Source organism: Dendrobates tinctorius, unplaced genomic scaffold (assembly GCF_039654945.1).
Source record: "Dendrobates tinctorius isolate UK_male_01 unplaced genomic scaffold, ASM3965494v1 ptg000046l, whole genome shotgun sequence".
NCBI classification, from domain to species: domain Eukaryota; kingdom Metazoa; phylum Chordata; class Amphibia; order Anura; family Dendrobatidae; genus Dendrobates; species Dendrobates tinctorius.
The window spans coordinates 46,872,040-46,894,134 of record NW_027361714.1 but is presented as its reverse complement, the minus strand read 5'-3'; the positions used below and the strand labels follow the sequence as shown (position 1 = coordinate 46,894,134).

The following is a 22,095-nucleotide window of genomic DNA, read 5'->3' as shown; positions in this document are numbered from 1 at the left end:
ATTCTATTGTTGAAAATACGCAGAAATTTATGTTGAAAATACGCAGAAATTCGCATGTTGTGGCATGTAAACCCACACCATGGGTGAGTTTACGCAACATTAAATAGAAGCACAGAGGCATGGGAGTTCTACAAATCCCATCCACTGTGCCTGCAATGTATAATGCAGCGTTTTGTATTTTGAAAATATACTGCGTCCAAAATGAGGCTATTCTTGATAGTGGGCACGCAGCCTTAGAAGAACATCATTCAAAGGGACATTTTTAAACTTGGCACTAGAATTAAACACCACTCTAATATGGCCTGGTGTCTTTCGGTGATACACTCCATACAGAGTTAGGAACCAGCATTCTTCAGAGTCTTTGAGAGTGGGAGTTATCTCTGCATGACCGTTTTTTAAAATATTTGTCATGAAGGAGAAAGTGATTTTTCATCTCTTGTTTCCTTAGGAAGTTATGCTTTAGAGAGGAGAAAAGTAGATTTTGGGTTCTTACTGTAAAATCTTTCTTGGAGCCTTCATTGGGGGACACAGGAAACCATGGATGTCTGCTACTGCCACTAGGATACTGACACTGTGCAAATAAGAGCTAGCTCCTAATCCGCAGTGTACACCCCACTGACTGAGGCCAAGCTGGTCAGTTAAGGGGGTTTTACACATAGCGATATCGCTAGCAATATCGCTAAAGCGTCATCGATTTTGTGACGCAGCAGCGATATTGTTAGCGATATCGCTATGTGTGATACTTGCCTCCGACCATCTCCCCTGCTGTCTGTCGCTGATCGCGTGAGATCGGCCAGGTCCATTTCTCGTCGGGCGCTTCCTGCTGGCACCGACGAACGACGTGTAGACGCGAGCGGGAGGACGTCAGCATCGCTGCATGTGAAAGGTAAGTAACGACTGCTGCTGCGTCGCTAAATCGCTAGTGAGATCTGCCTGTTTGGCAGCTCACTAGCGACCATTTAGCGATGCACCAGCGGTCCTGACCAGGTCGTATCGTGGTCGGATCGCTGGTGCATCGCTAAATGTTAAAGGGGCCTTTAGTGTCAAAGCAGTAGGAGAAGCAGCCTAAACAGAATCCTTAGAAAAAAAGGGTGGGTGCTGTGTCCCGCAATGAAGGCTCCGAGAGAGATTTTAAGGTAAGAACCCAAAATCTGCTTTTCTCTATAGCTTCATTGAGGGACACAGTAAACCATAGGATGTCTCAAAGCAGTACTCAAGGGTGGGAAGGCTACAAGAACTAGTCAAAAACACAAGCAGAGGCGAGAATGGCAGGACGGAGATCTTACTACCCAGGCAAAAACTGCCAGGAAGGCTGAAGGAAAGGCAAAAAGATAACAGAGAACAACAGCTTAGAGAGCTGCTATTAGGAACCCGAGAGAGAATATTTCAGGAGGCCATTCATCCAGATGCTGAGAAAAGTAAGGAAGACAAACGATGACTGTTTGAACACAAACAGATAATCGGAGCGTCCGAAGAAGCTGTTCCCGGCAAAAGGAACGCTGAAATGCCATTTTGTCCAGTTACTAAGGAATCCGGGAAAATTGCTAGAAAAACAAGAAGGAATGCGGGAAAAAATTACCGCCAGAGGCCGGCTATCGCAAAGTCACCCAGGAAGCCGCTAGGAATTAAGGAAGCGCGCACTTCCCACATGAGAAATAAAAAAGAAACAGCAAAAAGAGAAACTGGTTTCCCTGAAAGGGGAAAACAGCAGCAACACCAAGGGGGTTGAGAGACAACTAGGCTCCGGAAAGGGCATATAAAAGGGGGATTCCCTGCATATATCGTATTTACGCCTTGACTGGAGGAACCGGTAATTGGATGTCGTGGTTCATTAGCAGGCCACATAAAGGACAGGGACAGTTAACTTGATATAACAAGAAAAAACTTGAAAGTAGGTTATTATGAACCCTACTGGAGAGCAAAACACTGAGACCGAACTGAAAGAAACCTTGTGTAGTACTCAGGATCTCTTCAGAGCGACGCGGGTTCTGTTTCCTCAACAAGCGACTCAGAAAACAAGAATTGTCTGAAGAGACAGCCACTTGCCTGTCTACCTAGGTAGACTGACGTGGACGACTCTGCAGACTCGCATCAATCGCGGAAGCTTTACTCAAGGTGGGATGAGAAAGGTCATAAGGTACTATGGAAATAGTTGTCTAGATGGCATGGGAAGGCACATTATTGATGGGCAGTCAAACCTGAATAGAGAGATGGATACCACCCTACTCCAAACAGGGAGCAAATAGAAGAACTGAAGTATAACATGGCACACTTGGGAGGAGACCAGTCCAATCCATAGAAGGTTGGCCATGGGAAGGAGCACATAGCATCCAGAAGAAAACCTTACGAAAGGAACAATTTTTCATTATGATGTCCTGGGTGACCTTGTCAATCCTGGACTATCTGGGATGGGGAGACTATTCTCATGTGTGAACCTGCTTACCTAGATATGAGACACAACAGCAGATAACGGAAAAAATGTAAACGTGAAAATACTGAGAAGGATACGATTCGTGCCAAAGGAAGAAACCTGCTGTTGCCATTCTCCTGATTGGATCCAGGCCTGGAGCAGCCTTTGTACACTGGTTGATGCTTGCGCAGAGTAAGATCCAATCCCTGTCAAAGGGGTGAACTTGTTCCTGCAATGTTCGGAAGTCAAGTCCCAGAGTTAATAGACTCTTTTGCTCACGGCTTTATCCGGTGTCTGTAAGAAAGAAGAGGTAAGTACTGACAGAGAGCTCGGGTATTGACTTAGCCCAAAGGCCTCTAGGACCTTACAGTGAACAGTCCAGAGTCATGGTATATATAGGATTTGACTCCGTAAGTATTAGCCAGAATGCAAATGGTACGTCAGCTATGGTTGTAACGCACTGGATAGTGAAGACAGCCTGAGGACAGCGCTGTAAACTGACCTACGGGATAGTTAGCGGTAGGCCCGAAAAACCAGTAGGTGAAAAAAGGACACCTGGGGAGCAAATGCAATCTGGCACAGTGCATGGATAACAGACGACGTCCGGTTCTTGACACCTGCATGTCTGACCTACCTGAAAGTGGGCTGGCCACTTACGCTGCCGCTGTGAAAAACCATGTGGTACATGGTACAATATCCGTCTCGCTGAAGGACCACAGATGTTGGTGACCACGGGACACGTAGGCAAAGGTGCGGATAACTCACCTGCAAGCGGACTAGCACCGCTGCTTCAGACAGAAGAGTTTAATACCAGACACCTCTGGTTCAGTGAATGGTGAATAGAAAGGAGTGTAGGCAGGTATTGCTAAAGACCCTGAGGTGCATGACAGAGGGTGTTTCTTTCTCACCCGACTATGGGACAGAAGACCAGGACCGATGCAGCCAACAACCCTGGGCATTTCTGAATCCTTAGAAAGATGGTAGATATTGACTAAATGTACCTGGTAGGTGCATCTAAATCCTGGATTAGCGAATAGAGTAGAGCTGCAATCGAACGTGCGGAACGTGGAGGAGAGTGCTTCTGACTCGCCTGGATATGGTACCGAACACCAGTACCTCTGCAGCCGTCCATCCAAGACACGTCTTGTACATTGGAAAGACGGTCGCTTCAATCTACCGTACTGTACCTGGTAGTTGTGCTGCAATCAGCTCTCAGTATCCTGCGACTGACTCCTTGTGGAGAGAACCCTGAAGAAAGGGTATAGGATAGAGCCGATTCTGTGCTGCAGTCTAGGTCTGGACACCCGACCAGCATTAGGCAGAATAACAGTCTCTCGTCTGGCTGTGTAGTAAGCCGTACCATGGAGTCTGTCCTGAAGTATGTTCTGTCCTGTCATCTCTCCTGAAGGCAGAACAGTCAGCTTGGGAACAGAGGGAGTCTAAACTCTACTGTGTCACATGGGTTGAAACACTTGAGCAAGCGATTTGTGGTCGGCTTTTTTTTTTCCTCTGGGTCCACTGAGCCACCGCAGACACTGCTGGAGGATAGTCTTTTCCCAGCAGGAAGTCGGTCCCAAAGACTATGCTAGTGAAGGGGTAGAAGCAGCTCACCTCTCTGCCTAGAGCAGAGAAACGCTGGCATCAGGAGAGGGGATGCATGGAGATGTTGGAGCAGCACCTGAGTTGTCTGGAGAAAAACGCCACCTTCCAGGACCAGGTGCCAGCAGATAGCGACCGTAGGGAGGGAGAAGAGGACCTTCATATCAAAAAAAGGGCGTGCCGCTTAAATGACACAGAGGGTAGGAAGAGGGGTGTGCCACTGGAGGGAACCACCTCAAGTTCCCAATGAGGGGCAGAGACCAAAGATGCTTGTCTCGACCATTTAAACAAAATCGTGTGTTTTGCGGGTTCCGTAGTGGCATCATTAAAGAAAAAAGTCCTGTTGATGGCCACAATAAGGCTCTGAACCATGTCTCTCATATTAGACACCTGGACAGAATCCGGGTCCAAGTAATCCTCAGACATGACAGCCGAACCCGCCACGGCTGATTCCAGAGGATCAGAGAGAAGTCTGCTGGAAGAGGCAAAGGGAAGCACAGGAGGAAGACCTAGAACTATGCTCCTGCCAAGAACTCTTATGGCCCCTGTTGGAAGGCATTGTCTGTAAAGCATGCTATTCGCTGGTGACTATGGTTATCTGTCAATAATGGCCACCAGGGTCTGCAACACCTTGGTGAGGTCTGCTAAAGAATGTGACAGAGAGAAAAACCCACACTGGGAGCAGTCGGAAGACTCCTGGGTAGCAGGCGTGGGGGAGCTGCTGCAGACCTGACAAAGGGCAGAGTACTGACCAGAAGGGATCTTGCATTTACTTTAAAGAACCACGAAAGTGCCTGACAAAGAGCAGGGAAAAGGGGGCAGGGGGGCGAGAGTGCACTCCCACAGATTGAGGCATGATTAACAGCAGACCTACTAACTAATGCCAGAAGGTTAGGGGACAGAAAGATATATGATGAGGAGAGGGTTAGGCCTCTTTCACACATCAGGTTTTCGCCGTCAGGCGTGATCCGGCGCTTTTGACAGAAACCGGATCCGGCGAAATGCAATGCCGGATCCGGTTTCCCCCCCATTGACTTGCATTTGCGCCGGATCGCGCCGGATGGCCATGCGTTTCATCCGGTTTTCGCCGGATCCGGCAATGTGTCGCGATCCGGCGTCTGGAAAAAACGGCCACTGTAACGTTTTTTGTCTCCGGCGAAAAAGCCGGACCCGCCGGATCCGGCGCCTCCGGCTTTTTCACACAATGAAAGCCTATGAGCGCCACAATGCGCCTGATCCGGCGAAAGCCGGATCCGGTGGCCGGTTCCGGTTTTTTTGGTCTGAGCATGCTCAGTAGCTCTGCCCACAAGACATATATAAAAGCAAGACAGTGGGACCCACAGCCACACCCAACATGCCACCCAAGAAAGCAACCAAGCGCAGCAGGAGAAGGCAGGAGACCACTGCAGCACCATCAGCACCACCACCACCCCAAATGGAGCAGCAAATGGAACCGCAAATGGAACATGCTGAGGAGGGGAGTCCAGCAGCAGATGAGAGACGGTAATTATCAAATCCCCCATTCCTCCAAACTAGGGCCATGGAATATCAAGATATTCATTGGCCCTTTGTTTCTCTTTATTCAACAGCCGCCCAAGAGATGCAGCAGCAGCAGCAGCAGAAATGGCATCACTGGCAGCAGCAACAGCAGCAGCAATACTCACAGCCATGGAGTCTGGCCATCAACAGGACAGCACATCTTCTTCTGGGAGCCCTCCCTCGCATCGTCAGCGTTTGACGGTAAGTTTTTATTTCCAAAATCCATCATCTCTGTAATATATGTCTATTCATTGCCTTTTATTTCAAAACAGGAATCACAAGATGAAGAGGAGCTCCCAGAAGAAGAAGGAAGGGGTGGACAGACACCTGGAGTGGGCTCACAATTGGTAAGTTTTTTGCATCAAACGCAGAAACACAACATCACACTACACACAACACATAGAAAACAATGTTCTGCAGACCACACACAGCAAACAAATGCCTACATCCAAAGACATAACATTTTTTGTTTTCTTCTCTAGTCTTCCCAATCTGGTGCTCGGCCAAGAGGTCCTCGCAGTGCCTCCCAGGGTCGTCGGCGACAGCAACGCGGCGGTCACCAGCGTGTAAGTATAAATATTTTTGCTTTGTTTTTTTTGCACTTTTTATTTCATTTCTTTTGTGGAGACTAATTATGTTATTTTTGTCTTTTTCTTTAACAGCCTTCACAGCGTGCTCCCGACTCTGACGGTGAGGATGGAGGACTCGATGTGGACCACCTCATCGATCTCGTCAGAGAAAGGGAGCCGCTCTGGAATATGGCTGACCGCCGCCACGCTGACCTTATCGTTACCTGACGACTCTGGGAGGAAATCTGTTCGCTCCTTGTGGGCCGCTGGGAGGACCTCGATGTTCGGGCCCAGATTAAAGAGCGTAAGTATATACAGTACCGGTTGCTTGATGTAAACCAGTGTTTCCCGAACTCCAGTCCTCGTGGTCCCCACGGATCATGTGTTCAGGATTTCTATTTACTATGGAAATCCTGAAAACATGACCCCTGGGGACCATGAGGACTGGAGTTTGTGAAACACTGATGTTGTATACTAACCACTCCTTTCTCGTTTCAGGGAACAGAATTGTGAATCGGTGGCGGTCTGTGAGGGATCGTTTCAAGAAGGAGTTCAATAAAGAGATGCGGGCCCCGAGTGGATCTGGAGGACGCAGGAGCAAGTACAAGTACGCACAAGCCCTGTCGTTCCTCCGGGAAACAATGCTCACCAGAAGGTAAATATTACACACCACATGTGAAAAAAAATGTTAGATGTAACTTTTTTTTTTCAGCCAGGGCCATACCATGTCAGTATTTTAATTGTTTTTTTTTCTCTTTATTCCACAGCACGGTAAGCAGCACTCGGGAGCCTGCACGATTGGACCCTTCTGAGGCGATCCCTGAGGAGACCGGCACCGAGGGACACTTCGACCGCCCCGGTACATCTGCACCTTCCCAGCCTTCCCACACATTCGACCCATCTGTCCCATCCACCAGCACAGGAGCATCGTGGCCGCCTACATTACATGAAGCTGCTGGTGAGGAGATCGCTTTCCCTTTACCCCACCCTTCTGCCCCTGCCACCTCTAGTACACCTGTGGGTACTGGGCGGCAGCGGCAGAGGGGTCAGGAAAAGAGTTATGCGCAAGAGTTCTGGAAAGATGCATTCAGATGCAAGAACTGTCTAAAAGTCTTGTCAGAGCAAATCTCCGCAGGCTTTCAGCAGATCAACTCCAGCATTCTGGAGGTGAAGACACTTCTGCAAACCATGCATTCAGAAGCAAGATCTTCGCCAAACCACACCTTTTTCAGGTCTGTTGTGGAGCGCATGGCAACACTATCTCCTACCCAGCAGATGCATGTAATGCATTCGTGCCACGGTGCTCTACAGCAGGTTACCTCCCAACCTCCACCTCCCACCACTGTAGTTCCTCCACCTGCACCCCCTCCAGCCACTTTCCATCCTCCCCCTCCTATTACATCTGCACCCCCTCCAGCCACTTTCCATCCTCCCCCTCCTATTACATCTGCACCCCCTCCAGCCACTTTCCATCCTCCCCCTCCTATTACATACCAGCAACCTCACCAGTACCAGCAACCTCCCCAGTACCAGACATCTCCCCACTTCCAGCAACCTGCCCCGTACCAAACTCCTTCCCCGTACCAAACTTCTTCCCCGTACCACTTTCCATCAACATCATCTGCTCCTACAGTCCCTGCCCAACCCTCCACTCCACCGCCCACCACCTCTTCTGCCTCCCACATGTCCACCCATTCTGTAGCTTTTTCCACACCTTCACCTCTAACTGTTCCTTCCCCACCACGATCCCAGTCCTCTCTCCACACACCCAGTGTCGAAGTGTCCCGCAGCCCCTCCAGCAGTATTTCCACTCCACACTACACAGATTTGTAATGTGTGTTTTTTAATAAAAATGCCCATTGGGTTTAAAACCTTTATTAAAAAAGTTTTTTGCACTTTAAAAACATTTTACAAAAAAAAAAAAAATTTAAATAAAAGTTAAATTATCGTTTCACAATGGTTGTCTGTCATTTCTTTCTGCGGCGAACTATGTTTAAAAAAAAGGTTAAATACAGGGTATTTCAAAGGTAAAAAGGTATTCAAAACCAGGTATGTAACTGTGGGTAAATTTTAGCTTTTTGCCACAGTTGTGTTCCTGGTTGTGTTTGAAGCAAAGTATTTCACCTGAAAAGTTGTGTTTATTGTTGGTGATTTCCTAACAATGTACACAACTTTTGTTAAAAGGTGAAATACTTTGCATAAAACACAACCAGGTACACACCTGTGGCCTAAAGCTAAAAATAGTAGACCATGACAAGATAGCCAACTTTGGTTGGCAAAGGTATATACTGTTGGTCCAGAAGGTACACAAGTTTGGTTAGGGCACAAATCTTTCACACTCTGTCATCCTGCCAGTGTACTCTGCCTTGAGGTGACATAAAGTATAGTGCAAAATTGTCCCTCATTACTGAAACCGTCACAGAACTTCTAGTGGTAATATTTCCAATGACAACATCCATCTTCGCCAGTAACTTGCTCTTCTCTCCAACCTGCACTTTCTTCTCTACAACCTGTCAAAGAAGGGCTGTAGGAACATGCTATATATAGTTTTCCAGTAGCCAATCCCGTTCGGAAGGCCACAAGGGTCAATTTTAAAAACCGGATCCGGCGTAATCCGTCGAAAAACGGATAGAAAAACGGATGAACCGGATGAGACGGATCCGGTTTTGTCTGTCAAGAACAAGACGGATCCGGCAGAAAATCGGATCCGGCACATCAGGTTTTACAAAACATTTGCCGGATCCGGCATTCCGGCACGACGCCGGATCGCGCCTGACGCCGAAAACCTGATGTGTGAAAGTAGCCTTAGTCTGCAGAGCAGATACTCACATGAAGATGCAGGTCCTGAAGCCTACTTACAGGAGGTCCGAACAAACAGAGCGATTGCAAGAGATGTAAGATCCCTGCAGAAATGTGCCATCTTCCGGGACCAGAAGCCTGAAAATGGCGACCACAGGGAGGAAGAGGAGGGGCCACTGAGGAAAAAGTGCGTGCAGAATACGCGTCACTGAAGAAAGAAAAGGGGGCATTACCAAAAAGGCTGACTTGATAAGGCTGCCAGGGGCGGGGCTAACCTCAAGAGAAGAAACCCGCCCGAAGCTGCCGGGAGAAGGAAACGGAGTTAACTGCCGGAGACAGAGGTGGAGGCAGGCCAGTGACGGCGGGAGAAAGCCTGCCGAAGTAGCCGTGGTGAAGGAGGCGGAGTCACCTACCTACAAAAGAAGGGGCGTACCCGTTATGGGCGGGAGAAAAGCCCAATGAGATGAAGGGAAGGGGGGGACCTAAATTTAGAAACAGCGGCCGTCGAGCAGGGGATGATAGCGTGGAGGCCAGGAAATAACCTGTAAGGTAACTGCGCCCCCAAAGAGGAAGAAAATAAAAATGAAACAGGCCCCATATAAAACAAAATAGGTCTATGCAGAGAGATAAAGAATAAAGGAGGATCTTTTGGGATAGAGAGACCTTCTGCTTAGTACCATTCTTCAGATTTACCTTTTGTGGTAATTTCTTTTATCTTATTCTTTAAACTACTTTTCTATCTTATTTTTTTATTCCAACATCTTCCTCTTTACTAGAGTCTTCTCTTCTATCGCCTCTGGAAAACCTGTGGAGAAAAGGAGGTGTACAATTCCAGAAGATGCGACCGTGTCTCCTAAAACCATCAGGCTCTGGTGGGCGAGTCGGTAGGAAGCGAGGGCCAGGACCATTTAAGGATTACTTAAACATGCTTCAAGTGTTAGGGGTTGGGGTCCTGCCGACTAGATATATGAGGATACGGGGTGGCAGTACACGCCGTACTCAGTCTCTACGTGGGAGTACAGTTGTCATTGTTCACGCTGTATCCCTTGTGAGGTAGCGCTGTCATTTACTTAGGGGATTCTAGCTTGCAGCGAACAAAAACCAGTTTTGGCATGGATTTTCCATCAAATCAAACAGTCCTTGCGGTTTATTCACGCCTCATAAACCACAGCAGCAACAGAAAGTTCACTTAATAGCATTACCAGCATAGCGTCCATTATAATGCTTCACTCTTATTATCAATGTCCAGTACGCAGGCTCACTTAGCCTCACAATTATCTCACCCACGTCAGGGTTCCTCATGCGGCTGCAGCATTCCGCACACGTTCGTTCCCTCCAGGGAACTTTCAGGCACACATCGCCATTGCTCCCAGCCACTTCACACGTGCTGTCTGGGAGGAAGCTCCATCTCTGCAGGACCTTCCACACTGGACCAACCAGGTTCCAGCATTCACCACATGTGACCTACCCTGGCTACATTATATGGTCTATAGCCACACCCACCGGGTCACGTGACTATGACCTCATCACAGGTCCTTCACACCCTCACATAGTCTTTTACTACAGGCGTTTTCAGACACACCCCTGGGTGGGTTTGTAGGTAACTCCCAAGTTACCTAGAGACTTCTCCCTTATACCTTGAAATAACACCTCAGCAATACCATTGCTGGTCAATACGCATAACTAAGTCTCCATCTCAAATCCACCCCCTTTGAGATACACAACCATCCTTCAGGATTCTGCCACTCATCCTCTCCCTTGGAACCTCCACACAGCGCCCCCTAGCGGACATAGTGGTTACTACACGACACCCTCCAGAGGTAAAGGAGAAGATCCATCTGAAAAACAAGACACATTACTGGAAAACGACGAAAACCAAGGTAAAAATGGGTCTAAAAGACCCGTGTCCACCTACTACTGACACTAAGCTAAACTGAACAGTTTTGCCCTGATCGGTGGGGTGTACACTGCGAAGGAGGAGATAACTTTTATTTGCATAGTTTCAGCCTCCTAGTGGCAGCAGCATACACCCATGGCTTCCTGTGTCCCCCAATGAAGCGATGGAGAAACTATTTTTAACGATTGAGTTCTGTTGTTTGTTAGGTGTGATCTGTGGGTTCTAAAAGGAAGAGGTGGACCCAGCTGTTAGTCTCATCCTTAACAAGTTCCTTGTCCATTACCCCTCAGACCAACTTGTCTTGCATTGACTTTGAGACATGATTGTCTTGTTGTTCTCTGGGTGACTGTACACCCGAACTGATCCTCATAGCTGTCTGATATTTTACTTCTGTCACAATTATAGCCTATTAGAGGTCTGGGTAGTCGGGGTAGACAGTTCCTTGGCGTGGAAGTCCTTGTTACAGGGTTGGAACAGAGATGGGCTACCATTCTCCAGGACATTTGTAGGCATGCTATGCACAGAGGATGGAGAATGCATGCGTCCTAGGCATACATCTCTTATTATGACCCATCATAGGTCTAGCCTTTGGGTATAGAGGGCATTGCAAGGCCCATTGATGTGACATCCCACTTTTTGAACTTGCAAGATATCTGTCATGATTCATTTTTGGATTTGTTACAGCTTTGGCTCTGCTATAATGTAAATGTTGCTTTTTTCTGTTTGGGCCAGCTAGGGTTAATGTTAGTATCCTTGCTGGCAGCTTCTTTGTTGTTGGTCAGCTGATGTGGGTGGTGACCACTCCCACCATCCTTTAAATCATCACATGATGCATCAGCTGACTGTTGGTAATAGTTATGAAGACCAGCCTAGGAGTTTGTTGCTCTCTGGTGCCAGTGGTGTATCTGCTGCTTCTGTGGAGCTTGGGTTCCTGGTTCTGTATCTTCTGCACTTTGGAGCTTGGAAGCAGAGGCTGGAGCTAAGTAGTCTCTTCCTTTTTCTTGTTTGTCTTGTGGTTGTCACTTCCCCATCTGCAGTGTTGTCTAGCGTCCTTGCCGGACAGTGCACTAGCCAGGGTATAGTGAGGTGACAACTAGGGACTGGGCGCGAGATGGCGGCGGGAGGGAAGGACCCGCATTGCGCGTTAGGGGAGCTTAAGGATAGGCACAGGTTGTAGTTAGATGCCCCTTCCCTCGCACCCTACTGTTAGGGCCTTCCTCTCCCTTTTCTCCCATCCCTTGTATCTTCTCACCCTACCACTTGCACCAGTGACCCCATTCCGTCATATCTCCTCCAGTCCCTTTCCCCTGCTTTCACCTCTCACCTAACAAAAATATTCAACTTCTCTCTCTTCAAGTATCTTTCCCTCATTTAAGCATGCCATCATACATCCATTACTTAAAAAACCATCCCTCGACCAAAACTGTGCCGCTAACTATAGACCTGTCTCTAATCTTCCTTTCATCTCTAAACTCCTGAAACGCCTGGTTCACACCCATCTTATCCGCTATCTCTCAGATACCTCTCTTCACAACCCTCTTCAAAACGGTTTCCGCTCTTTACACTCTACTGAAACTACCCTCACTAAAGTCTCTAATGATCTACGAACGGCTAAATCTAATGTTCACTACTCCATGCTAATTCTCTTGGTTCTCCCTGCAGAACTTCACACTGTGGATCATCAGCTCCTCCTCACTATAATTCACTCTATCGTCCTCAAGGACACCGTTCTCTCCTGGTTCTCCTCCTCTCTCTCTGACCGTTGCTTCACTGTATCTTTTGCTGGTTCCTCCTCTTATCTTTTGTGGTTCCTCAAGGATCAGTCCTAGACCCCTCCTCTTCTCTTTGTTTGTCCAATAGGGGCAGTATACAATCAGTAGATTTGGTTTCCAGTACCATCTCTATGCTGATGACTCCCAATTATACACTTCTTCTCCCGATATCACGCCTGCCTTTTTAGAAAATACCAGTGATTGTCTTACCACTGTGTCTAACATCATGTCCTCCCTCTATATGAAACTGAACCTGTCAAAAACTGACCTCCTCATGTTTCCCTCTACTAACCTACCTTTGCCCGACATTGCCATCACCGTGTGTGGTTCCACCGTTACTCCCCAGCAACATGCCCGCTGTCTTGGGGTCATACTTGATTCCGAGCTTTCATTCATCCTCCACAATCCGATCACTGGCTCACTCTTGTTATCTGCACCTCAAAAACATTTCTAGAATTTGACCTTTTCTTACTTTTGACTCTGCAAAAACTCTTACTGTTTCTCTTATTCATTCTCGTCTGGACTATTGCAACTCTCTACTAATCGGCCTCCCTTTTACCAAAATCTCCCCCCTCCAATCTGTCTTGAATGCTGCAGCCAGGATCATATTCCTCACCAATTGTTATACCGATGCCTCTACCTTGTGCCAGTCATTACACTGGTTACCCATCCACTCCAGAATCCAGTACAAACTTATTACCTTCACCCACAAAGCTCTCCATGGCTCAGTACCACCCTACATCTCCTCCCTTGTCTCAACCTACCACTCTACCCGTGCCTTCCGTTCTGCTAATGACCTGAGGTTAACATCCTCAATAATCAGAACCTCCCACTCCTGTCTCCAAGACTTTTCACGTGCTGCACCAATTCATTGGAATGCACTACCCAGGTTAATACGATTAATCCCCAATTGCCACAGTTTTAAGCGTGCCCTAAAACCGCATTTGTTCAGACTGGCCTACCGCCTCAACTCATTAAACTAATTATCCCTTTGTGGCTAATTCAAAAATATTTACCATATTCAGGTTCCTTGCATCATGTTCTCACATGCTTTATGCATTTAATAGCCTTCTGTGTCTGTACTTTTATGTACTTAGGCTGTTAACTGGTTCATGCAGCATTACAGGAACACCCGATTCGTACACTGTCTGGTCCGAACAATGAAAGAAACTGTTACCATCTACCTTTCGTGTCTCCCCTTTTTACTTATAGATTGTAAGTTTGCGAGCAGGGTCCTCATTCCTCTTGGTATCTGTTTTGATCTGTGTTTATAATGCTGTAAAGTCTATTGTTTGTCCAAGTCCCCTCTATAATGTAAAGTGCTGTAGAATATGTTGGCGCTATAGAAATAAAATTATTATTATCCCGTCGATTGTGTATGTGGTGCCGTCTGCCGGACTTGCCCATCCCAAGCATGACAATATCTCTTTCCTGGAGCAAGATTATTATATGGGCCTGGTGGTCAAGTTCTGGTAAAAGCTGTGCTATACGTTTTAACCCCTTACTGCCAGCTGACAGAATAGTACGTCAGCTGGCAGTATCCCCCGCTTTGAGGTGGGCTCTGGCGGTGAGCCCACCTCAAAGCCGCGACATGTCAGCTGTTTTCAACAGCTGACATGTGCCCGCAATAGGCGCGAGTGGAATCGCGATCCACCCGCGCCTATTAACTAGTTAAATGCCGCTGTCAAACGCTAACAGCGGCATTTATCAAGCGCTTCCGGACACCAGGCCGGAAATACGCACGTCGCTGACCCCGTCACGTGATCGGGGGTCAGCGATGTGTTGCCATTACAACCATAGGTTTCCTCCTTGAGGCTATTGAAGCATGTCAAAGGTAAAAAAAAAGTGTTTAAAAATATAAAAAAAAAAACAAAAAAAAAGTTCAAATCACCCCCATTTCGCACCAATTAAAATAAAACAATAAAAAAATCAAACCTACACGTATTTGGTATTGCCGCGTTCAGAATCGCCCGATCTATAAATAAAAAGGATTAACCTGATCACTAATCGGTGTAGCGAGAAAGAAAAATCAAAACGCCAGAATTACGTCTTTTTGGTTGCCACAACACTGCATTAAAATGCAATAACGGGCAATCAAAAGTACGTATCTGCACAAAAGTGGTATCATTTAAAACATCAGCTCGACGTGCAAAAAATAAGCCCTCACCCGACCCGAGATCTCGAAAAATGTAGACGCTACGGGTCTCGGGAAAATGGCGCAATTTATTTTTTGTTTAGCAAACTTTGCAATTTTTTTCACCACTTAGATCAAAAAAGAACCTAAACATGTTTGCTGTCTTTGAACTCATAATGACCTGGAGAACCATAATGGCAGGTTTTAGCGTTTAGTGAACATAGCAAGAAAAACGAACAAAAAACAAGTGTGGGATTTTTTTTGCAATGTCACCACACTTGGAATTTTTTTCCCGTTTTCTGTTACACGACATGGTAAAACCAATTGTATTGTTGAAAAGTACAACTCGCCCCACAAAAAATAAGCCCTCAGGCTAGTTTCACACTAGCGTATCTACACGCAGCACATGGCGCCGCTAAGCCCTGCCCCCTCATGTCATCTCTGCCCTAATATCGCACACGGCTGCATGCGATCTGCGCACCCTATCTTTAGCATAGGGTGCGCTGGCCGTGCACTAGTAGAATTTTTGCGTGCGCTGCGCACTTTTGAGGGTGCGCCGAGCGCACCAAAATGCAACATGCTGCGTTCGGCTCACCGGCGCACCTTCAAAAGTGCGCAGCGCACGCAAAAATACTACTAGTGCACGGCCAGCGCATGGTCTGCGCACCCTATGCTAAAGATAGGGTGCGCAGTTCGCATGCAGCCGTGTGCGATAGTAGGGAGGATATGACCGGAGGGGGCGGGGCTTAGCTGCACCGTGCGCTTCGTGAAGATACGCTAGTGTGAAACTAGCCTCACATGGCCATATTGACAGAAAAATAAAAAAGTTATGGCTCTGGAAAGAGAGAAGCAAAAAACGAAAATACAAAACCCCAAAAAAGCTTAGGTTATTAAGCCGTTAAGTGAGTATGGTGGATTGCCACATCAGGTGTAGGAATTTCAGTTATGTTGTTGGGAATTTGGTTACATACAATGATGGGTAGTGGTGGGCTGAAGTGCCCATCTGAGGACTCAATTTAGAAATCCGTATCCTTCCTGCCTGCTGTAGTCACAGTACCTGCACATGTTTTTAATGAGTAGGGAGTGCTTGGCCTTTTTAATATTGAATTAGTCAAAGAACGCTGATCTAGCCAAGGATCTGTTACTTTGATCATCCAAGATTGCGTACAGCTTTGCAGCTTTGGCCCTTTGGGTAGACTGACAAGACAGATTCTGGAGAATGACTTACTGTCTATTGACACTTTGCAAACTTATGTAAGTTGTGAAGTGATCCCTGGTATAGTTGTAGCAGTGTTCCCTTCCTCCCCGCCATGGTCATTGTCCGTTGAATGTTTTGTGCACTCCATGGAGCTGGACCAGGATGTAGCGCTGTGTTGTGGTCTGTGGTATCATATTATGAACTTTTTACACTGACCAGTCCATGGTGAAATGAGTTGTAGATGAATAGCACTTGTATCAGATACCATTTTCTCTCAGGAAGCTCGTGTGATCTTGCATGGGTTTTTCTCTGAAGGCTCTGCATTGCAGGATAGGAGGGAGCACTGCTTGCTGGGATCCTGTACTGTTGATTCTTCCTGACAATGGCCAACAGACCTATGAACAGAAACTGGAGAAGAAACATTAGTCTTGTGTACTGCCACAGATGCCTTGTGTGGATTGGAAGCTGGTGCCGGCGTGGCATACAATAGTGTAAAGCCAAAGTTAAGGTCATTCGTGATCCTTGCTTGTTAATGCACAGATTCTACTTAGATAAGGAAGGGCATGAAACACTGTGTTTTATACTTGTATGTGGAACCATGTGTGAGCCACCTCTCTATAGATTATAGGGCAATTTTTGGACTATAGTTTTTATACCTGCGAGTCCCTGCAAGTCTTCTTCACATTTAGCAATCTGGATTTCCGTTTGCAGGTCACTTAGTTCTCTTAGTTTCTGAAGGCCTTTGTTAGATATTTTAGGAAAGTCATTAGTTCATTTGAATAAGGGTCTTTCTATTGCTTTCGTTGCTCGTCCAGCCTATTCACAATCATTTTGAAGCCAGTCTCGGTGGTTTATATTGATGTCTCTGTTCCTTGGTGCGTGTCTCCCTGACTCTTCTCCCAGACATATGACTAACAGGTCAAAGTCTCTAGTAACATTTTGGAAAGAAACTCTCCAGGCCCTGTAGCCTTCTGCATTGTTACTGAACTTTAAGCGCCCTTTGGCGACAAGTTTACTCCATGTAAATAATGTTTACATGTTTATTAGCCAGTTATAAGCAGGGTATACTGGTGGTGAGTCACCCTGGTAATGGTGTGAGGTGCGTTCATACCTGTTAGTGTCCTCTGAGTGGCACCAGCTGGTGTCTTACTGCTTCAGTGTGACAAACGATATGTCTGCAAGGTGATCTGCTTCGGTTACCTGGTGAGTGGCAGGGTTGTCATTAGCAGAGTTGTCTTGCTTTTTACTCTCTTTATAGCTGTCCTGGATCTATGCCCCATATTGTATAGTGTTTGTCTCACTGGAGACGTTGTGTTTTCATTTTGGTGCTGGCTCAGGATTGCAGTTCGAATTGGGAAGCTCGTTAATGTACTGTGATGTATGAGGTCATGTATCATACAGTAGAAGCCTCGGGTTCGTCATACAGCTTTGTCTTTGCCGTTAAGGGAGTTGTGTTGCCTCTAGTGACTGTGCTTCTGCTAGAACAGCTGCCGCCTCCTTTTCTGATGCTAGTCTTTCTAAGGCAGCATCCAGGCTTGCCTTCTCAATTTTTGACCTCTTCTCTCACACTGCTAGTGTTGTTTCCTAGTGCGCTTTCACTATCTTCGCTCTCATTTCTTGCTCTGTTAGTGTTGCTTCCAAGTGTGCGTTCTCTAACTTCAGTTGCATTTCCTGGTTGGCAAAGGTTGCTTGCATTTTGGCGGCTTCAGCTTTTGCATAGGCAATGGCGACAGCACTGCTGGTAGATGATGTCCTCGAGAAGGTAGAAGCTACAGATCTCGTTCTGTATGAAGATTTGTGGGACACGGTGTCTTTAAGGGAATGCTTGGCTGTGTAGAGATTGCTGTAGCTGTACCACGTCTTTGTGCAGTCCTGAATCCTACTGACTTGGTTGCCGCTGTGTCACTGTTCTGTGCTTGCTACATGTTACCCTGAGGTATGTGCGTAACCAATCTACTGTATCCTGAAATCTGTGCAGTTTATTGTACATTAGTACAAAACATTCTGTGAAACTAGGAGCAATGACATAACAAGGTATGACTACATGTTTACAGGTTATACAAAAATACGTGAGGCAAATGGCTGAACAGTTTATAAACAACATGTGCACTGCTGTATCCGCCTACTATCCAGTCTTATAAATGCAGCTGGCTAAGGCAGGAGAGAGTCTTGTGTATCTGATGGCTGCAAACAAATAACACATAATCCCGATGCTGTCACAAAGGGGAGTAAAATGGTGGATGTCCTCTGAACCCCAGTCTGTGTCTGTGAGGTAATGAGCTGCTTCTTCTCAAAATGCACCACTACAGAGCAAGGGACAGGAAGAGTAGAGGGACAAAAAGCTAACGCCGATAAATAAATTGAGCCACTAGATGGAGCCTGTGTACTGCCACAAAACTCAACAATGAAACTTGATGCTGAAGGCATGACAGCTTCTGTGAGCAGCCTGTATGGCCTAAACGTGCTACCATACTCAGCAGCATCTCTGGACTTGTCTTCCATCGAGCACATCTGGGATGTGATTGGTCGACAATTACACATGGAGCTGCTAGCTGTGGATCTTGATGATTTACATGCCCAAGTGCGTTCAGCACGACAGAACATTCCTCAGACAACCTTTAATAACCTAATTGATATCAGCCAATGCATTAAGTATGTGCATTTCTGCACATGGCACTACATTTTTTCACCATTTACATGTCATGTTTGATCCATTTTGCGCTTTCCATAATTTCGCATTTTTTTTCTAATTAACCCCTTTCTGCCATCTGACGTACTATCCTGTCCATGGGCCCTGGGCCCCTATGCCCATGGACGGGATAGTACGTCATAGCGATCAGCTATGGTGAGCGCCGCTGATTATCACAGCTGACACCCGGCACGATCAAACACGATCGCAGTGTACCGGGGGTTTAGGGAAGCATCGGCAGGGAGGGGGCTCCCTCTGTGCTTCCCTGTGATCCCCGCAGCTGCTGCGGTGGCCTCCCTCCCTGCAGGTCCCCGGATCCAAAATGGCGGCGGGGGCCTGCAGGGAGGCGGCTTCCTCATACCTGCAAAGCGCCGGCATGAGAGTGCCTGCAGCACTGCCTGTGACAGATCTGTCACAGCGTTCTGTGATGTGACAGATCAGCGATCTGTCATATGACAGTTATGTCCCAGGGGGGACATTGTAATAAAGTTAAAAAAAAGTGTAAAAATAATTTATAAAAAAATCGCTAAATAAATAATAAAAAAAATTTCCTAACAAATTCATTTTTTGGAAATAAAAAACCCCCAAAACAATAAAAGTACACACATTTAGTATTGCCGTGTCCGTAACGACCCGCCCTATAAAACTGTCACATTAGATAACCCCTTTAGCGAACCCCTTAAAAAATAAAAATAAAGCAAAAAATAATGCTTTGTTATCATACCGCCAAATAAAAAGTGCAATAACGCACTATCAAAAAGACGGATCTAAATACTCATGGTACCGCTGAAAAAGTCATCTTGTCCCGCAAAAAATGAGCCGCCACACAGCGTCATCAGTGAAAAAGTTATAGCTCGCAGAATAAAGCAAAAATAATTATTTTTATATAAAATTGTTTTTATTGCATAAAAGCACCAAAACATAAAAAAAAGACATAAATGAGGTATCGCTGTAATTGTACTGACCCGAAGAATAAAACCGCCTTATCAATTTTACCGCATGAGGAACGGTGTAAACTCACCCCCCAAAAGAAATTCTTGAAATGCTGGTTTTTGTTCATTCTGCGTCCCAAAAATCGGAATAAAAAGCGATCAAGAAATGTCACGTGCCCGAAAATGGTACCAATAAAAACGGCAACTCGTCCCGCAAAAAATAAGACCTCACATGTCTCGGTGGGTCAAAATATGGAAAAATTATAGCTCTCAAAATGTGGTGATGCAAAAACTATTTTTACAATAAAAAGCGTCTTTTAGCATGTGACAGCTGCTAAACATAAAAAAGCACCATATATGGTAAATCAAAACCCCCGTTATCACCCCCTTAAGCGGGAGTCACACATAGCAATCTCGCTAGCGAGATCGCTGCTGAGTCACAACTTTTGTGACACAACAGCGATCTCACCAGCGAGATCGCTGTGTGTGACAGCAATCAGCGACCGGCCCCCCTGCCGGTATCGCTGTTCGCTGCAAGAAACCTCTGGACATATTTTTCGTCGTTGGTCTCCCGCTGGCCAGCACGCATCGCTGCGTGTGACAGGCGGGAGACCAGACCAAAATAATATAATAATAAAAAAATTGTTATTCTCACCTTCCGACGTCCCGCGGAGCCATCCCGCCTCTTTCCACGCTCTGGTCCCAGTGATCCTTTGCACGAATCACCGCGAGATGTCGCGCTGCCGCGAGACCGTGACATTCTCGCGGTGATTCTCGCAAAGGATTACTGGGACCGGAGCGTGGAGAGAGGCAGGATGGCTGCGTGGGACGTCGGAAGGTGAGAATAACAATATTTTTAATTTTAATTCTATTTTTTTTACAGGGATATGGCATCAGCGCTAACGAACACAGCGATGCCGGGCGCTCGGCATCGCTGTGCTGATCGCTGGTGAAGCTGTCTGTGTGACAGCTCACCAGCGATCACATAGCGACTTACCAGCGATCCTGACACGTTGAGATCGTAAGTCGCTATGTGTGACTCCAGCTTTAGTTAGGGAAAAATAATAAAATTAAAAAAATGTATTTATTTCCATTTTCCCGTTAGGGCTAGGGTTAGGGCTGAGATTAGGGTTAGGGGTGTGTTGAGGTTAGGGTTGGAGTTAGAATTGGGGGGTTTCCACTGTTTGGGCACATCAGGTGCTCTCCAAACGCAACATGGCGTCTGATCTCAATTCCAGCCAATTCTGCGTTGAAAAAGTCAAACGGTGCTCCTTCCCTTCCAAGCTCTGCTATGCGCCCAAACAGTGTTTTACCCCCACATATGGGGTATCAGCCTACTCAGGACAAATTGCAAAACAACTTTTGGGGTCCAATTTCTCCTGTTGCCCTTAGGAAAATAAAAAATTGAGGGCAAAAACATCATTTTTGTGGAAAAAAAAATGATTTTTTTATTTTCATGCCCGGGCGTTATAAACTTCTGTGAAGCCCTTGGGGGTTCAAAGTGCTCACCACACATCTAGATAAGTTCCTTAAGGGGTCTAGTTTCCAAAATGGGGTCACTTTTGGGGGGTTTCCACTGTTTAGGTACATCAGGTGCTCTCCAAAGGCAACATGACACCCGCAGAGCATTACATCAAAGTCTGCATTCCAAAACGTCACTACTTCCCTTCCAAGCCCCGACGTGTGGCCACACGGTAGTTTTCTCCCACATATGGGGTATCAGCGTACTCAGGACAAATTGGACAACAACTTTTGGGGTCCAATTTCTCCTGTTACTGTTGGAAAAATAAAAAAATTGGGGACAAATCATGTTTGTGGAAAAAATATTTTTTTTATTTTCACGCCCGGGCGTTATAAACTTCTGTGAAGCCTTGGGGGTTCAAAATGCTCACCACACATCTAGATAAGTTCTATGGGGGGGTCTAGTTTCCAAAATTGGTGTCATTTGTGGGGGGTTTCCACTGTTTTGGCACACCAGGGGCTTTCCAAAACGTGACATGGCGTCCAATCTCAATTCCAGCCATAAATGGAGCCGCTTCCCTTCCGAGCTCTGCCATGCGCCCAAATAGTCTTTACACCCACATGTGGGGTATCAGCGTACTCAGGACAAATTGCACAATAACTTTTAGGTTCCTGTTACCCTTGGGAAAATAAAAATTGGGGGTGAAAAGATAATTTTTGTGGAAAAAATATGATTTTTAATTGTATGGCTGTACTTTATAAACTTCTGTGAAGCCCTTATGGGTTCAAAGTTCTCACCACATATCAAGATAAGTTCCTTGGGGGGTCCAGTTTCCAAAATGGGGTCACTTGTGGGGTGTTTCCACTGTTTAGGCACATCAGGGGCTCTCCAAACGTGACGTGGCGTCTGATCTGAATTCCAGCCAATTTTGCATTGAAAAAGTCAAACGGCGCTCCTTCCCTTCTGAGCTCTGCTCTGCCATGTGCCGAAACAGTGGTTCCCCCCCACATATCAGGTATCAGCGTACTCAGAAGAAATTGCACAATAACTTTGCAGTCCAATTTCTCCTGTTACCCTTGGTAAATTAAAAAAAAT

At 46.5% G+C, this 22,095-nt stretch overlaps 1 protein-coding gene across 2 annotated transcripts in view; it reads left to right on the top strand.

Annotated features, from left to right (window-relative positions):
- The window catches only part of MAP3K5 (mitogen-activated protein kinase kinase kinase 5), a 339,184-nt gene that overhangs the window by 116,510 nt on the left and 200,579 nt on the right, over positions 1–22,095 (top strand). The window lies entirely within an intron of this gene.